Source organism: Electrophorus electricus, chromosome 1, assembly GCF_013358815.1.
Source record: "Electrophorus electricus isolate fEleEle1 chromosome 1, fEleEle1.pri, whole genome shotgun sequence".
In the NCBI taxonomy this organism is placed as follows: domain Eukaryota; kingdom Metazoa; phylum Chordata; class Actinopteri; order Gymnotiformes; family Gymnotidae; genus Electrophorus; species Electrophorus electricus.
Window position 1 is genome coordinate 15,754,793 of NC_049535.1, and position 17,032 is coordinate 15,771,824.

General features: G+C 37.7%; 1 long non-coding RNA gene across 4 annotated transcripts; it reads left to right on the plus strand.

The window, feature by feature from the left end:
• The first annotated feature begins 245 nt into the window (after nucleotides 1-245).
• LOC113567885 lies at nucleotides 246-15,470 on the plus strand. Of its 4 annotated transcripts, none has more exons than XR_003409511.2 (5): nucleotides 246-331; nucleotides 482-554; nucleotides 3,621-3,721; nucleotides 5,052-5,140; nucleotides 13,223-15,470. It is a non-coding gene; the product is annotated as an uncharacterized LOC113567885 (long non-coding RNA). The 4 variants fall into 4 exon arrangements; XR_003409512.2 differs by lacking the exon at nucleotides 13,223-15,470 and adding an exon at nucleotides 9,005-9,295 and having other exon boundaries at nucleotides 3,621-3,728; XR_003409510.2 differs by lacking the exon at nucleotides 13,223-15,470 and adding an exon at nucleotides 9,005-9,293.
• Nucleotides 15,471-17,032: the final 1,562 nt, after the last annotated feature.

Genomic DNA, 17,032 nt, shown 5'->3' on the forward strand with positions numbered 1-17,032 from the left:
CAATATTGGCACAATATCTCAGGAGCCAACAGTATGTAAATGAGAAGTAATTTATTTTTACTCAACTGCAGCAGTTTTACTGACATATTGAAGATAAGTCAGATATGAATAAATCCAAATAAGAGCTGAAATGTTATGGTGAACTTTCTAAAATAGGAGATTTTCTTTTTATGTGTATGACATATATTTAGCTTGTTTGCCTCCCTCTTCTGGCTGTGGATGGGCTTTCCAGCTAACCAGTGGGTGTCATTTACTTACTACACCAGGGGATTCTTTTTTCTCTTCACTTCTCTTTCTTGGGCTGTCTTACTGTTGCCAGCTCCAGGGACAGGTAGGTCAACTGGCTTTCATCTGTTTCATGTTGTTTTATGTTTTGGATTCTGGATTAGTTTTCTTTTGGTAGAACGGCAGCATTTGCTTTTGTTTTGTTTCACATTTGTTTATTTATTTGTTTGATTGTTTCTTTACTTCTTCACGTCAGGGGAGGGACAGCAGGTCTGACAGCTGGAACTGGATATACCACTGGCTGCTGTTTCCTAATGTCTAGATATTAGGTAGATAATTGCTATATTGACCCATGTTTGCTGGTGTGATTCATGGTTCTTTTTCTTCCTTTGTGTTTTTACCCCAAAATGTTTTATAGTACTACATTGTTATATGTGAGAAATCATAATAGTTCACATTCCTGTACAGAGCTTGTGTATAATATGGAGAAACCAATAATATGGAGAATACACTCCTGCAATCAACTAAATCCATTTGTTGTCACCAGAGGTTACCTGTTATTTATAGCATGGCCAGATGTAACATGAGCAGATGTCTTACCTCCTTACATTCATTCATAATCAGTTATGCTGCTTGCTCAGAATTTTGTGAGTGATATAGAGCCTTGCTTTATTCTTTTACTTTCCCAAAAGTGACAGGCAGAAAAAAGCTCCACAAGTAGTCCTTCCCTTTAATATAGATTTGATGTCTGTCATTCTCTAACCACACATGAGAAGATTCAAATAGATAACACAACATTGGGTCCCCAAAAAGTGTTATTGTGGATCAACTTGCACCATGTTAGGGGTAAGATGATCCAGATGATAAGGTAAGTTGAGCATTCAGAGAAAACAGTTTAAACTATTGTATTAACTAGATTTAAAGTATAATTCCAAATATTGCTTTTAATAATTAAATCCCTCATTGTACTGATAGGATTGTTCATTAAATTAATCTAAAATACTAACTGATGATGGTTTGCTAAAAGTCTGGGATTAAGAAATAATTTTAAATGGAATTAAACTTTTATTTTTTGAGTAACATCCACAGATTTTTTTTTTTCCCCTTTCAGTGTAGACTCCCAACCACATGTTTGGTATAGTTGCATATATTTTAAAATCAGGCCTACTTGATTATGACAGAAAACTGTAGAAATCATTGAACTTTCCATGCATGTAGGTTGCAGGGAAATATAAAGAATTTCTCCACAGGGATGTGGAGCCCCTACCTGTTTTTCTTCTGTAATTAGTGACATGGCATGTCAGCTGTTCACGTGTAACATCTAAAACATGAAATATAATGTCCGTTATTAATTGTTAGGATGCAACACCAATTTAAACACCATATATCAGACTTAACTTCATGTAAAACTAAGGGGGTCAGATGTAGCACTGGTTCAACTTACCCTCAAGGCTCTGGCTCAGTTTACTCCACAGCCAACACTTTTGGAAATGTTCTTAGTCTAGCAGCCCAAAATGGTAGTCCAACGCCAGTGGCGAGGGTAGTGGTTAAGGTACTTGACTAGTAAGACTAGTAAGAAGGTTGCCAGTTCAAGCCTCTGCCAAGTTGTCAATGTTGGATGCCTGAGCAAAGCTCTTACTCAAGATGTATTCAGTCAAAATTGTTGGTCACTTTGGGTAAAAGCATCTGCTAAATGCTGTAAACATTACATGTGATTATATCTGATATGCTTTTAAAAAAAAAAGCCTACTACTTCATCCACATGGTTCTTCCTTCCACGGAAATAAGGAATGCAAACTAGATGTATGTATGTGTATGGTTACTCAGGTACAGGTGGTGGATGAACTTACCCACTGGCAGAATCTGGAAGAGAACCAAAACAATTCATGGCAAAGTGTTGCCATGGGAACTGCTGCGCCAGAGGAGGGGCAACCATGACATTGATGTACTTTAAAAATTCATTAAAAAAACTGTCTGTGGCTGCTGGGACTTTTAAATAATGACTAAATAACTCTTAAAGACCTTAAAATCCTTCCAGTTAAACAGAAAGAGTTGCCTCCAGTTCCATCCAATTTAAGGAGTTTCACATTGGTTTTCAGGAACTTCTGGAGAACAGCTTTCCACATCGTCATATATCGGCTCCTAAAAATGATGAGGAAAATCATAATATTTAGATAATTATTTTCACTTTATCCATTTAAAAATCTAGTCTAATTGGATATGTAACATTAACACTATAAATGGTACGCTACTGTAATTAGATGATCCTGTTCAAACCTGAAGCAGCATTAAGACAATTTATTTTTAAAAAATGCTACAGGGTTTAATTAGGCCTACATGTATTACATTTAGTACCCTGCTATTACTCCAATAGTTGCTTCCATAGTCTCCATGTCTGCAGAGACCCTCAAGGTCAAAAATTGTAGCATTTTAAATAACTGATGCAGCCTCCCAACCTTCCATCATTTTTTGTAAAATTGGTTTAATGATTCACCAAAAGGCCTCCATTCATTAAGGCTTGAAAAGAAAAAAAAATGAAATTATGTGGCCAAAGTGGTTTCTTTCATGACAAAATGCATTTTGAGAGTTCTGCAATTCAAGTCTTGACTCACAATATTCATTGGGTGCCATGAAATTAATTCATTGACTCATTAAATGTATTTCTTGTATCAAAAAGCATTTTGTAGACTAAGAAATGAATTTGCAAGACAAAAAGAGTCATTTTATTTTGGGCTTCACATGGAACGTTGCTTGAGAGAAGGAAACAAATGTCTAAGATAAACTAACACTGGTAGCTTGCCCACTAAGATTAGTAAGTCCCATGCACTGTGTGATTTGAGTAGCTTTTGTGTAGTTTTACTTGCACTGATCAAGTTGATCATGAAATTAGCCAAGACTCAAAGGAGCCAACTCTAATCAAGTGAATTCAAGTGATTAAAAAAGTAGAAAAGTTAGAAAAAAGGGAAAAAATCTAACAGAACAAGTAAATATACATAAATAAAATGGCTTGAATGAGCCTCCAAGTCTGAGTGTACATACACTGTAAAAGACAGTCCAGTCTGTTCAAAAGGGACAAAAAAAACAAAAAAAACAACAGTCACCATGTGGTCACAAACTCAACTGCCTGAACCAAGCTGCACAGCTAACCATCTCTTCTGTGCTCACTTTAGTCCAGCCTCCTAGTGACTGGCCAGGGTAGCAGCTTTTATATGCTGATTTTCCTGCCACATTCCTGCAGGTCAAACCAATCGTATGAGCAGTGTTCCTGCTAAACATGCACACTTAGCTATGTATGTAAAAGACATTTCTAACATTGACTATACACTTCAGTGCAAAATCGTTCATCGGTTATTTATCTAACAAGCCTTGGTTTCTGTATCATGTTCTTTTCCTAGCTTTTCTGTGTGTGTAGGAGGACTCTCCCTATTGTTCTGAACTGCAGCTGGTTTCTCCCATCCTCTTAAAGAGACACATTGAGGCATCCTTCTCTCTCCTAGTATGTTGTAAGATGAGTTTTATTCTCTTTACATAATTCCATGTTTCACAGATTTGTCTCAGTAACTCTCCTAGTGAATATTTCTCTGTATGCATCTGTGTAATGTCAGTACAAAGTGCAAGTGCTGGCAGTATGATCAGGCTCATCATCATAGTTTGCATTTCCAGATATTTATGGCTCAGTTTGCGCATGAAGATATCTAATTACATATTAATTTGATAGCTATTGAAAGCCTACATGTAATACAACTTGGTTGTAATACAACCAAGTAATACATGTAATACAACAACTTGGAGCATTGTTATTGAAATAAATATGGTCTCTGCAATTTCTAGAGTAATGTTTTGCCTGTCATTTTACAGGACACAAATAATGGGGGAAATCGGTTAACTTGCACATTAGTTTTTCTATAGCTAATTGTCTGACCGAGCTAACTGTCAAGCTATGAATGCTAAGTTTTGAAATTTAGATGAAAAGAAATTTGGACAAGTGTAGTTAGTCTAAATTACTGAAGTCTATTGGAGTATATTGTGCTATATGTGCAGTGTGGTTTGTATATTTTATTGTATTTTCCATAGCTGTAGTATTCATATTTTTGAATCACAAGTTTATATTTTAAAAATATAATAGCACTGTTAACTTGTGAAATAAAATGTGTGTATTTAGCATTTTTTTGATGGTGTCAGATTATTAATAACATAATGGCTATGAATGCTGGTTGGAGGGTCCCCTGTGAATGTTTGCCTAGGGCCCAGAGTCTAGATCTGGCACTGAAGTTAGGACATATAAATTGCAACAGGCTGACAATATGAACTCAAAATATCTGTACTGACTTTTCCCCCTTTTATTTGTTTGTTTATTTTATTTTTTTTGTAAAATAAATATAAAGCAGACTTTAGTGTAAAGCAGACTTTAGTGCAAAGTAGATTTTATTGTAAAGCAGACTTTAGTGCAAAGTAGACTTTATTGTAAAGCAGACTTTAGTGCAAAGTAGACTTTATTGTAAAGCAGACTTTAGTGCAAAGTAGACTTTATTGTAAAGCAGACTTTAGTGCAAAGTAGACTTTATTGTAAAGCAGACTTTAGTGCAAAGTAGACTTTATTGTAAAGCAGACTTTAGTGCAAAGCAGACTTTAGAGTAAAGCAGACTTTAGTGCAAAGTAGACTTTATTGTAAAGCAGACTTTAGTGCAAAGCAGACTTTAGAGTAAAGCAGACTTTAGTGCAAAGCAGACTTTAGAGTAAAGCAGACTTTAGTGCAAAGCAGACTTTAGAGTAAAGTAGACTTTAGTGGTGTGTGGTGTGTGACCAGAAACACCATTACACTTCAGATGCAGATGGAGATGCAGATGGAGATGACGAGCTGAAGCACAAACAGCAGCAGCAACACTACGTAGTGCCAGTGAAACTGGCAAACTAGGTACATAACAAGCAAAAAACAAAACGCCCTTATTTTCAATGTCGAGGACAGCACATTCTGTTTGTGTGTCTGTGTTTGCACATTGTGAGTTTCATGAGTGGCACATCATCCTGGATAATTTTCCATTCACAAATTTGTGAGATCAATCTGCACCTCTGCAGTTGCCATTCTCAAGTATGTAACTGATACCAAACTGGATCCTGCTATTTGCTGAAGACATAACAACAAACACATTGATTCTGAGCTATTTACATATTGAAAGGTAATACCGTGAAATGAATGTACAACAAATTTATCCTAATCCACAGATAAACTGAGCAGATGAATTATATTTCACATGTATAAGATAGCAAGATGTCATACCAAATAACACTGCTGGTCAGTTATCAAATTCACAGGATGATGTCACAGGATGATTAGATAAAAATGTTGTTAATCCAGGGTAAGGAAATAAATGATTATCTTGATATGGTGCAATTTATGAAAATCAGGGAATCATGCACTACAGTGTGTTTAAGCAGAGATACAGAAATGGACAAGCCAAGCACTACAGTGCAATAATTAGTAATCCATGTTTTGGACTGTATTTAGGTACAATGTAGATTAATACAAGACAGATTACACAAATGTAATTATTGTACCCAGGGAGCTAGCAGGTCCTTAAAAAGTCTTCATTTTTAGGAAATTACATTTACTCAAGGAATGAAGGCTTAAGTTTGAAATTAAATTTGAAGTTGCACTGTCTTAAATGTTATGCTTCAGACATGTATCTTTGTTGCGGGCCCATTCGAAGTTCGCAAATTAAATTCCAAGGAATAACACAGTTAGTCTCAGCTACTCAATCATCGATTGTAAATCTAGTGAAGATGACAAGCTACATTCTGGTATAATTTTTTAAGAGGTTTGTGGCATGGGTTTGTTTCCATACTTAAGTTACGTTGGGGAGAAACACATTCCCACTCACTTTACTACACCCAGTGATCATTTGTGAACCTTTTACACCGACAGAGAAGAAATTCACTCGATCATTTGACTTAGCTAAGCTGTTTTAAAAAGTTTATTACCCTGACAACATTTTTATTAGAAATTTGAATAACTTGTCAGCATCAACATTTTTGCACAGGTGAGCTAATGGATTACTAACAGATTAGAGTTTAGTTTGTTTGGCTAGATTTTATTTTTTACCAAATAACAAGTGGTGTTGGAGCTTGAGAGGAAATTCTAGTCAGGCTGATTCATCTGATGCTGTCCTTCTCAACATGTTTATATTTATAATTGTGGAGCTACATATTTTGCTTTACTAGCCTTATCTAGCTAGCTATGTTTGAATATTACAATGAAGTAGCATAGCTTGCTGTGCAGGCTACCCTAAGAAAGAATCGGTTACACAGATCTGTATTCACTGCTAACAGTATCATGCTGTCGTTTTTGTACATAGTCTGGTTGTCAGATTCTTGCCCACTTGGTTTATTCAGTGTTCTTATAGCCTTCAACATTAGTATGAAAGTATCTGTTCCTCAGTGGCTGTGTTTACAATATAATATTTAATTATGAGTTATTCCAATGATTTAATTTTTTGTAAATCCTCATTGCAAATTTAGTCTTAAATTACATTTGAAGTAGCATTTAAAGTCTTTAAATGTGACTTGGGGATGTTTTCAGACACTGACTGTACTTATAGACAGCTCACTGTGTGGACAATCAGTGAGCCTACAGATTGGGCATTTTGATTTTTTAAAATCAGAAATAAATCACAATCAGGAAGTCCTACCTATGTATTTACCATGTATATAATCATAGACTGGCTATTTTGATTGTCCATTTTATCTAAAAATAAAAAATCATCAGCTTGTTCTTTGAAAGTAGTATCTCCCACAGGTACAGTTCCCAGTACAGGCAGGATACACAAAAAATGACAAATCCATAGCCAGTATGATGATGGCTATCCCAGCAGTTACAGCACTGATCACATTCATCACAGTGGAAGCTTTGACCTAAGAATATAGAAATTCAATAGCAGTACTGAATGGAGAAGAGCAAGCAGTGTTCCATGTAAATCTAACATTGATGGCTTAATGCATCACCTTTATCCTTAAAGAGTTTGACAACAAATTCTAATTTCAAAAACCCACTGAAGGATTAAATAATTGGATTAAATATAAAGAATACAATCTTGAAGTTCTGTTTGAAATATTTTATTTAACTTTTTTCTCGATTTTAAGTTGCAGTTCCATCAGGAATGCGCGAAATGTATATCAATAGACACAATGTGCATGCCAACATAAAATGGTTCTCTTTGCATTGATTGTGAGTACCTACCATAGCACTCTTGAGTTTACTCTCTCCTACAATAGAGATTATACCTGTACTGATGTACTAAAAAGAGGAGGCATAATGTTATGTGAGAGTTTAGGGCTATAGAAACAAAACCCCACCAGCAAACACATGACTCATACCTTACTATAAGTCCCCCAATTCCTAAACACAAAGTGTGACAAATCGAGAGCTTGTCCTGATAAGAGAGTGAGAAGTTGAAAAGTAATCACTCCACCCATTATTTGGACTGTGTTGAAAATAAATGCATAAATAAAATCAGACAAGAAAGCAAGCCAGCAAACAGCAACAATGACAAAAACAGCCATAATAACTATCATGCACACAGGGACACAAAATGGTGTTACTATACTAGACATTGATTCCAGTAATATTATAGGACAGTAGCCCTGAACCTCACGAAACCCTAACATTAACTACATAAGAAAGGCTGTAGTAGTGTAGCAAGTGTAGCAATATAGTAAGGCTTGCCTGTAACAAGCATAGCAATACAAGTTGATATATGTAGTGCATGCTTTAAACCTTATGCCCATTCCTTTTCGTTTCCCCTTGAGATATTGCTGAAGTGGTAAATAACTGCATCATAGAACCAGAAGTAGCCTGTACTGTCTGCTGCGGCAAACCCTGAGTAATCACCCTCCAGACATCATGCTGGACATACTTAGGGGCAGATGTCTAATTCTCCTCTAAGAATATGACAAAAACCTCATGGCTTAAATACAGTGAACATACATTTCAAATTAACTTAGTTTTTAAACATTAATAATAATAATAATAATAATAATAATAATAATAATAATAATGCTGTACATTATTTTTATATTAGTACATAATGTAATAATGTAAAGGACATGTAACAAAGTTGTAAAAATGAAAGAAAATAAGGCTAAAACAGCAAAAGAAATGACTTGACCTGAAAAGCAGGATACTGTGTCTGCTGGTTTCTGCAGTATGCGTGCTTGCAGTTAATGTTCTAAGTGATCTTTATCTCTGCCTTCCACTTGTGTATATGGTGGGTCATTAAAATGCGAATTCATTATTTGTTTTGCTATAAATTAACATGCAGGGCATACCATAACGTTTTTTTCTTTTTTCTTCTTTTTGCCATAACCCTTTCGGAGGTGATGGATCTGTGGATGTAATAGTGAACTATTAGTTAAACAGCTGAAGAAATAAAGTTAGACATGAAAAGGAAGCAATAAAACCACCACCTATACATTATAATTTGAAAGCTCATATTACATATATCTTAGATGATCTTAGATTTTTCTAAAGGTCTATTTTTATATGAATCGCTTTCTTACTAAAATCCTCTAACCCTCCCAAGGGGTTCCTAGTCTACCATATATTACTACACTAACAATGAACAAAATAAACAGAGAACCTACTCAGACCAGGAGACATTTGCAAAAGTCCACTTGATAAAAATCTAATGGCACAAAAACATAACACAACATATGTCATAACCTTTAAAGAGTTTTGGGATGTTATGAATTGCCTACAGATTTTTTTTTTTTTAATTTTTGGCAGGTGAACTTCTGACCAGTCAGGTGAAGCCCTTGAAATCATCAACATCATAGTATATGTCCTTAACTTACCACCAGTGAGAACCTTCACAGACATACCGACAATTGCAAATCACACAAGACACACAACTTTCCACAAACCATAGCACATGGTGTAACATCGTATCTGTGCTATGGTATTACTTTGTTGAGCTTGTGAATAAAACTTGTCTATAGTCTATAATTGCCAGCACACCATTATTATTTTTTTGTTCAGCATTGATCAGAATAATATAAATTCTATAAATTTATGGCTTTGCTCTTCACAGAACCTTCTTTCTTTGTGTAAACCTGTACCAAGTTGCAAGAGAAAAATAACCATCTATATTTCCTTGGCATTAACATCCATTAATATTCTTTGGCCTGAAAAGAGCATTTAATTGATTTTGTGCACTCCCCCAAGCCCCCTGGTGGTTTTGCAGCCCTCCATCCACTCTAATATACTTGACTTCATCAAGTACAGCCTGCACTGAGCCCTCTCAAATATAGCACCTGTAAGGAAAAATTCCCTATTTTCCTTAAGCCTGTCCCTCTGGTCCCACTGTCTGCTTCACCTCCTCAGGCCCCTGGGGCACGTTTCTCAGAATGAGTGATACTGAGTCACAGATGCTGAGAAGCATGCACACTTTATTCAGAGATATGTGAGTATATATAGATGGCAAAGCAGATGAATAAGTGGATATATGTATATGACACAGCAAGTGTAACATGTTCAGACATGATAGAATACACTGTATCAAAAATGATACAGCCGTCTGTCACTGGTTCAAACCATATTTGACCTATCTAAGTGTAGACAAGCTAACATGACAGAGGATAGACCTTTAATACGGCTGGATAGAAAACACTGTACTGTACAGAAAATGGATTCGCATTGTAGAAAATTCTAACAGTGCCTGAGGCTCTGGCCTTGGGCCTGAAGATTCCCACCAGCATCAAGAGATCTCCTCTAATGCCACTTACATTCATCAGCTCTAGAAAGCAAGGCTATGTACACCTGTGGGTTGGTTTTCTGCACTCGCTTTCAGCTTTAATCCTCCCCACCATCTGTGTGATGCAGTCGAAGATAAACATGTCACATACACATTATATTTTAAAGATCATATTTCGTTTATTTGGCCTTCAGCTGTGTATTCAGAACCAATGAGTATAATGCTTCCAGTCAGTGTAGGTTGCCTGTTCAAGCTGTTCTCTGAGAGTTCTCTACCTTTTGCCCCCAGGCCATACCTAATCAGTTTCTGACCACAGGAATTTTGATTGGCTGATGGTCAATGTTCTCTCCTCAGTGGTGAAACTAGCATGGCAGTGGATGTGGCATTAGTATGTCACGTGCATACATTCCATCCTTTATGCCGTTTGGTTCCTTCCAAACAAAACTGATAAAGCATAACACTCTGCATCGGTCGATACAGATGGCTATTAGTGTCTCTGTGACATTAAGTGAAAAATTTGTGCTGAACTGAAATGGCAAGATGAGTCCAGGAATGAATAAGCACAGTGTGACCATTCTTGCCCTGACTTTGATTAAATGACATTACTGTCAACAGGCAGATCTATTCAATTCTGTTTTGTGTACTCTTGACTGTCCTTCGATAATGAGATTGTGGGAATCAATCATGAGCCAATAAATAATGTAATTAAATCATTAATAAATGTTTTCAGTGGTGGCGCTCTGAACAATCCATTGGTTTATCAATAGAAATATAAACATAATTAGTGAGCCTGCATCTCCAACAGTAATACATTGACATGGACAACACTGGAAGAAGAGACATTCTAATGCTAAATGTTTCATCAATACGAGCAGAAATGCATTTCCAGTTTGAGAAGGCCACAAAAAAAAAGCAAAACTATATGAGGTTACTGTGAGCAGTCAACAAGCTTGCCAAGGTATAGGACATCACTGTCAAATATATAGTGACATTTCACAAAGAGACATCAAAAGTCATTTTCAATCATTTACCTTTTTCTCCAGGATGCTGCATAGCAGTTAGAAAAGTGCAAAAGCCTTTACTTCATGCATGGAGTGATCTGACTGGCTGATTTGCGGGTACATTTTATTTTTACATTGCATTCTTACATAAGCACTATACCTGAATGAGTACTTGAAAATACTTTCACAAAAAATGCCACTTAAATTTATGCACAGTGATGTAAAGTATGTCTGTGCCAGTATGTCAGACGCAGTGGAGCCAAAATCATTCAGCATTCATTCAAACTGCATTCAAAATATTTGATTGGCACTGAAAAGTGATTAAATGGAAAAAAATGAGAAAGAAAGAAATGAAGCTACTCATGTCATTAAATTAAATCTATCAGTCCAAAATAATGCAGCATTTCTCTTTAGCAGTAAAAAAATTATTACATTAAAATTCGGCCTTTATCCCACATACGTCTTCTCTTTCCGCTGGGAATATAAACATCCCAGCTAAACGCCTATTTGCTACCTAAGGAAGAGCTGTTGGCTGACATCCTCTGATGGAACGTCTGACTGACCCAGTTCGAATTCCTATTGACCAGGTGTGGCCCTTCTTCACAATATCGGTCATAAAATCAAACTATAAAATGTGCTGTCGGGAATCAGAAAACATCATACACATGCTGGCTTTTAAAAACTAGATTTAGAAGAACATCCACTGGTTTTACGGGTGAAGTGTCTCAGTTTGACTGGGGGCAGACAGGCAACAGTTGCATGTGGAGGCAACAACCAGGAAGAGGCCACGGTCACCAGTCGAGTGAGGCTGAGTGTAGCAGCATGGGAAGGCGTGAACAGCTCTCAGTTCGTGCTCTTCTGGACTGACTCTGTACCTTGTGCAATGGGCTATGAGATAACAGGAAGAGGTAAAAGCAAGATCAAGTAAGTAAAGACATGGACCTTTCCCCATGAAATCCAGACAGATCCAGAAAAAATGCATACAATCGTTTCCATATGATTTGGACCTCATCTCATACATGTCTGACTGCACAGGAGCCCTGTAGTGTTGTGAAGTTAGAACATTTTTTGTTCACTTTTTATATAAACCAGTAGTAAACACCAAATTTCAAAAAGGCTAATCAGTTCTCCCATTTAGTGACCTGTAAACATGGTGTTCTTAAACATGGATTCACCTCTGCCTCACAATCCATGAAGGTTAACGACCTCAATTAGGACAGTGTTATCTGTTTACAATACTGCAGAAAGATTGTGGCATCATGTCTGCTAAAAACAGACTTGGTTCTGTGGTGTGTATGTGTGTGACCAAGGGAGAGAGGAAGAATGAGAGAGCGAGAGAGAGAGTGAGAGAGAGAGAGAGAGAGAGAGAGAGAGAGAGAGAGAGAGAGAGAGAGAGAGAGAGAGAGAATGGTAGCAGACCAGCAGTGTGCATTTGGCAAAACCACAAAACATTTAAATAGAATAGTTTAAATGCCATATCTGTGTGTATGTGAGTGAGACAGAGAAATGTAGTAGAGTGACGTCTGATAGGGTGAGGGGTTGTAATCACAGTAACCAGACCTCTATGAGCTATTGACTGCTGTCACTTCTGTCTCCCAGCTGCTGAGAGAATTGATCAAACCTTCTATTGAGGTGGGAGAATGATAGTGATTCTCTCTCTCTCTCTCTCTCTCTCTCTCTCTCTCTCTCTCTCTCTCTCTCTTCTGCACCTTCCATGTGTCTTGCCTTCTGGGAGAATGCCTCTCCTCTTCCTCACAAAGCTCTCTCACCTCATTAAAACCTCTTTGTGTGCACAGAGACCAGCCCAGATTACCTATTGTCCAAACCTGTCTGTCAAGCACCGTTTCCTACTCTTACTAAAAAGAAGGTTTCCTCAACTGGGTCATTGCTTTTCATCTTTTATGACATTTTAGAGAGCAGAACAGGAAAAGCACGTAGAGAAGAGGTGCACAAAAGAAGTATTTATTATGGATAATATTTTGGAATGTTGCATAATATGTCAGTGATTTTGATGGGGAGAGACAAAAGAATGTGAAAGAGAAAGAGAGAGGGAGGAAGAATTTTAACAAGGCCTTAATGCTCAGTTTAAATATTACATGGACAATGGAACTGCTTAACATAACTGAGCTTAGTGGAAAAAAGGAAGCCAAATTCTGTCATGCCCAGCTGTCATGAAATACAATATGTAATCAAAACTCACCTGTCTAAAACTACTGTCATCTCATTACCCTGTCTTTGCTTTCTGCTCAGGTGTGACTGCCTGGCCATGCGTTGGAGGGAAAACGTAATGAACTGTCCTCGTTTCCATGATCAGGACCACAGAAATATGAGACATACAGCATTGTGCATCCCTCAAGAAAGAGCTAATGAGGTCCAGATGCCAGTGATGGCTGGAATCAGGGCTACAGTCCAATCTGCAGCAAGAGATACTTTGGCCAGTTGTGTGGTATCGAATGCTCTTCACAGTGATGTAGAGTGTAAGAAGAGCACTCCTCAAGACAGTGTGAGAGAGGCTGGTAATTGATTGGTAATGGAACAGATTCATGCGTCAGGCAGGCTAATGGTGTGTGTTGTGTGTGCGCGTCCAGAAGTCATCTGTACCCATGACTTACACATGCCACTCAATGCTAATTAGACAGTCTGCATATGCGCTTGTTGTGTATGTGTGTGTTTGTGTTGTGTGTGTGTGTATGCGTATGTGTTGTTTTTGACTGGAGGCAGCCTCTGTTGTGACCTTATTGCATTGGAAAACACAAACCTCTGTTTACACCCCCACCCATACACAATCTTTCTTCAGAAAGCGCTTATCAGCCTTTTCTGTGTAATAGCAAACTGGGAAAGCTCACCTCTGCAAAAACATTGTTTGATTATTGTGAATTGCCAAGCAAACAAATACAACCAATGAATACTAATCAACTTTGGAATCGCATTTCAAAAACAGATACAGTATTTATATATTTATTTATTTTTGCTGTTTTGTTATCTCTGGATTTTCATAGATTCTGAAAATATTGAATATCAGAGCTCTTCTTTGCTTTCCTGCCTTTTAACTGATTTTTGTAATATTTCTTCTAGCTTTGCCTACTTGGAAAACCTTTGAAAACAACTTATCCTGGTATTTGGTTTTCAACCCCTACACTGCTCATTTAAACTACATCTGCTGCTCAGGGGCTGGAGTTCATTAGACAAATCACAGGCCAGTGGGCGGTTATCATAATTTTAATTCAACCCCGCCCTTTATGAATCATGAGCCTGTGGAGTGGTTCATAAATCTTGAAACCAGAAGTATGCAAGAAAGTGGCTGGTCCCTGAAGGATCCGGAGACGTCTGGAGCAGGTGGACATAAAGAGGAGCTAAAGAGGAGATTTTGTCCTGCTTTTTACCTTCCAGCAGTCTGCACACAGGCAAGGTTGCCATGGCAGCTCTAAGGAAAAGACCTCACTTTTGTGACATACACCAAACCAGCATGGTCCTTTAGGAGTACCTTTTACAAAGTGAGAAAACAAGATTTTATCTTTGCACAGAACCTGAAATAGACACATTAAATGCTTGGGTGCTACTCCAAAAAAAAAAAAAAAAAAAAAGATCTGGCACAATTAAATTTTTTACCCCCCCAAAATGTGTAAAAATCTTCAAAACTTTTCAGGTTCTACAAAGCCTCCAAACAAAGCTGCCTTGAAAAGAGAGTTGCCCTGGGGTGAGACTGGACGATAAGGAAGGGTAATCCTGTCGAGCTGGTGCTGGTTTTCATTTAGATGTGTTTCAGTGAAGAGATCATGGGCCAACAGATCCCAATAATAACCATATACTACTGAGCACACATAGCGCCCTCTACTGACCACATATAGATAGTGCAGGATGATTTTCACAATTAATTCATTGTTAATTGAGACTGTTAAAAAAACACAAAATGATGACAATTAACAGGCAGCAGTTCACGGCGAAAAGAGCTTGTTCAGGCGGGACTCATATGCGGTGAGGAGTGATGTTTGTTTAGGGTAAATCCATTCTCATTAACCTCAATGCGGTCCAGTCAGATTACCAGAAGAGGCGTAACCAGCGAACACAGCAAAACAAAGTAAAGCTTGGACATAAAAATCGTAACATGGAAATTATTACAACAACGATAAATTTGTTCCAGCACATAGACTACAATACAAACAAAAATACAAGTTGGCCTCCAACACCCAAAAATGTCCACCATAAGAGCCATTAGCTACTTCATTGTCTAATGCATCAAGAGCTCCCAGTGGAAAGAAATTATTGATGTAGTGGTGTTTCATGCCAGGAAAAACTATTGACCAGGGGTATTCTTGGATGGATGTAGCTAATAAATATTGCATTTTTATGTTTTAACACTTCTATTTATTTTGTACAATTTTGTTGTACTTACACAGCTTTGAGTCTGTTGAGGATATTTAAAACAATCTTTTCAACTATTTGCCTACTTTAGATTGTACTGGTCATATAACAAAGTCCACTGTAATATGAGTTTAAATAAAAGAAAGATTAATTATTTTTTTTATTTATTTATTTATTTTTTTGCAGTATCATCCAGCCCTACAGAGTGCACTCTAGTGACATTTACAGCATTTGGCTGATACTTTCATCAAAGTGACTGAATACAACTTAAGGAATTGGGGGTTAAAGGCCTTGCTCCAACAGTGGGAACTTGGCAGTGGCAGGGTTTGAACTGGAAACCTTTTGATTGTTAATCTACCTTAAACGCTGAACTACCACTGACCACCCAGCACAAACTCTCTGATTATACAGAGCACTGACTCCACATTGAGAGCACTCTACTGACCATACTCTACTGACCATACTCTATTGACCATACTAAGCAGACTACTGACTATACAAAGCACATTCTTCTGACCATATGGAGTGCACTTTGCTGACCACAAAAAGCAGACACTACTGATCATGATAGACCACACCAGACCACAGTCTAATTACAAAAAAAGAGAGATTTCAACCCCCAAAGCACACAGAATCTGCAGAATCTAGACCACAGTACTAAAAAGAGATGAGAGTATTGTTGGAATGAGCCATCAGATTTGACAGGGCCAGCACACTGTACATACAAATCTACCTGTGTGCTGAATGCACAACTCAGCAGGCTTACCCTCATCAATATCAACAAAAAAACTGGAGTGAGTCCAGACATGATTATGGACCTCGTGACCGCAGATGCTCACTGAGACTACACACAGACAGTTGACCTTCACAGACGAGCCAATCTCTCAGGCCAGACCTTAGGCAGGAGTGGGGGAGGTCTACTGTCTATTTCCCTTTCAGTGCCGATGAGACAGCTAATCAAGGCTTGGGTGAGAGGCAATCTGATGCTCCAGACATGCTAAAAAATGACCAACAGGGCCATCTTGACTAGTCTCCAAGGACAGAGGATGCTTCAGTTAATCAGAGACAGGCCGCCGACCCCTTTTGATTGCAGCTTTGTGATTGTGTGATGAAGCCATGAGCTAGTCATATTTTAAAGTCTCTTGAGACACAGGCCAGCTACACATATCCCCATTCCTGTTTTTTGGTGTTGAGAATCACAGTCATCCAGGTAGTAAATTGCCATGTTTCTGCTGTGGCGAGATTGCGCAAGCCTTTTTACAGCACAATAACACAACATTGCTAAACAAATCGCTGTGATTTTGGACAATTAGGGAAGTTGGTCTTTGTAGCATGCTGATTTTTTTAAGCTTAAAATATTACCTTTTCAAAACCTCAGTTAGGAAATGTTGGTGGTATTAACACAGCAAAGAAACGTTTGTTCTGGTCCAACAGGGCATTGTTTGAGGCCTGCTGATCTCAATTCCACAAAAACATCTAGAACTAGCATATGAAAAACAACTGAATGGAGTAAACTGGGCTCGTTTAACATGAACTCTGTAAAAAAGGCTCAGGAGGCAGTAGAATGCCTACCTTGTCCTACCCCTGTGATCATTTGATTTGCTCAAAGACAACTAACTTGCCCTATTTTCTGTAAGAAGAGTGCTCCGATTCCCACCGAGCGATGTCATAATGAAATCCCATATGAGTGTTCTGGAG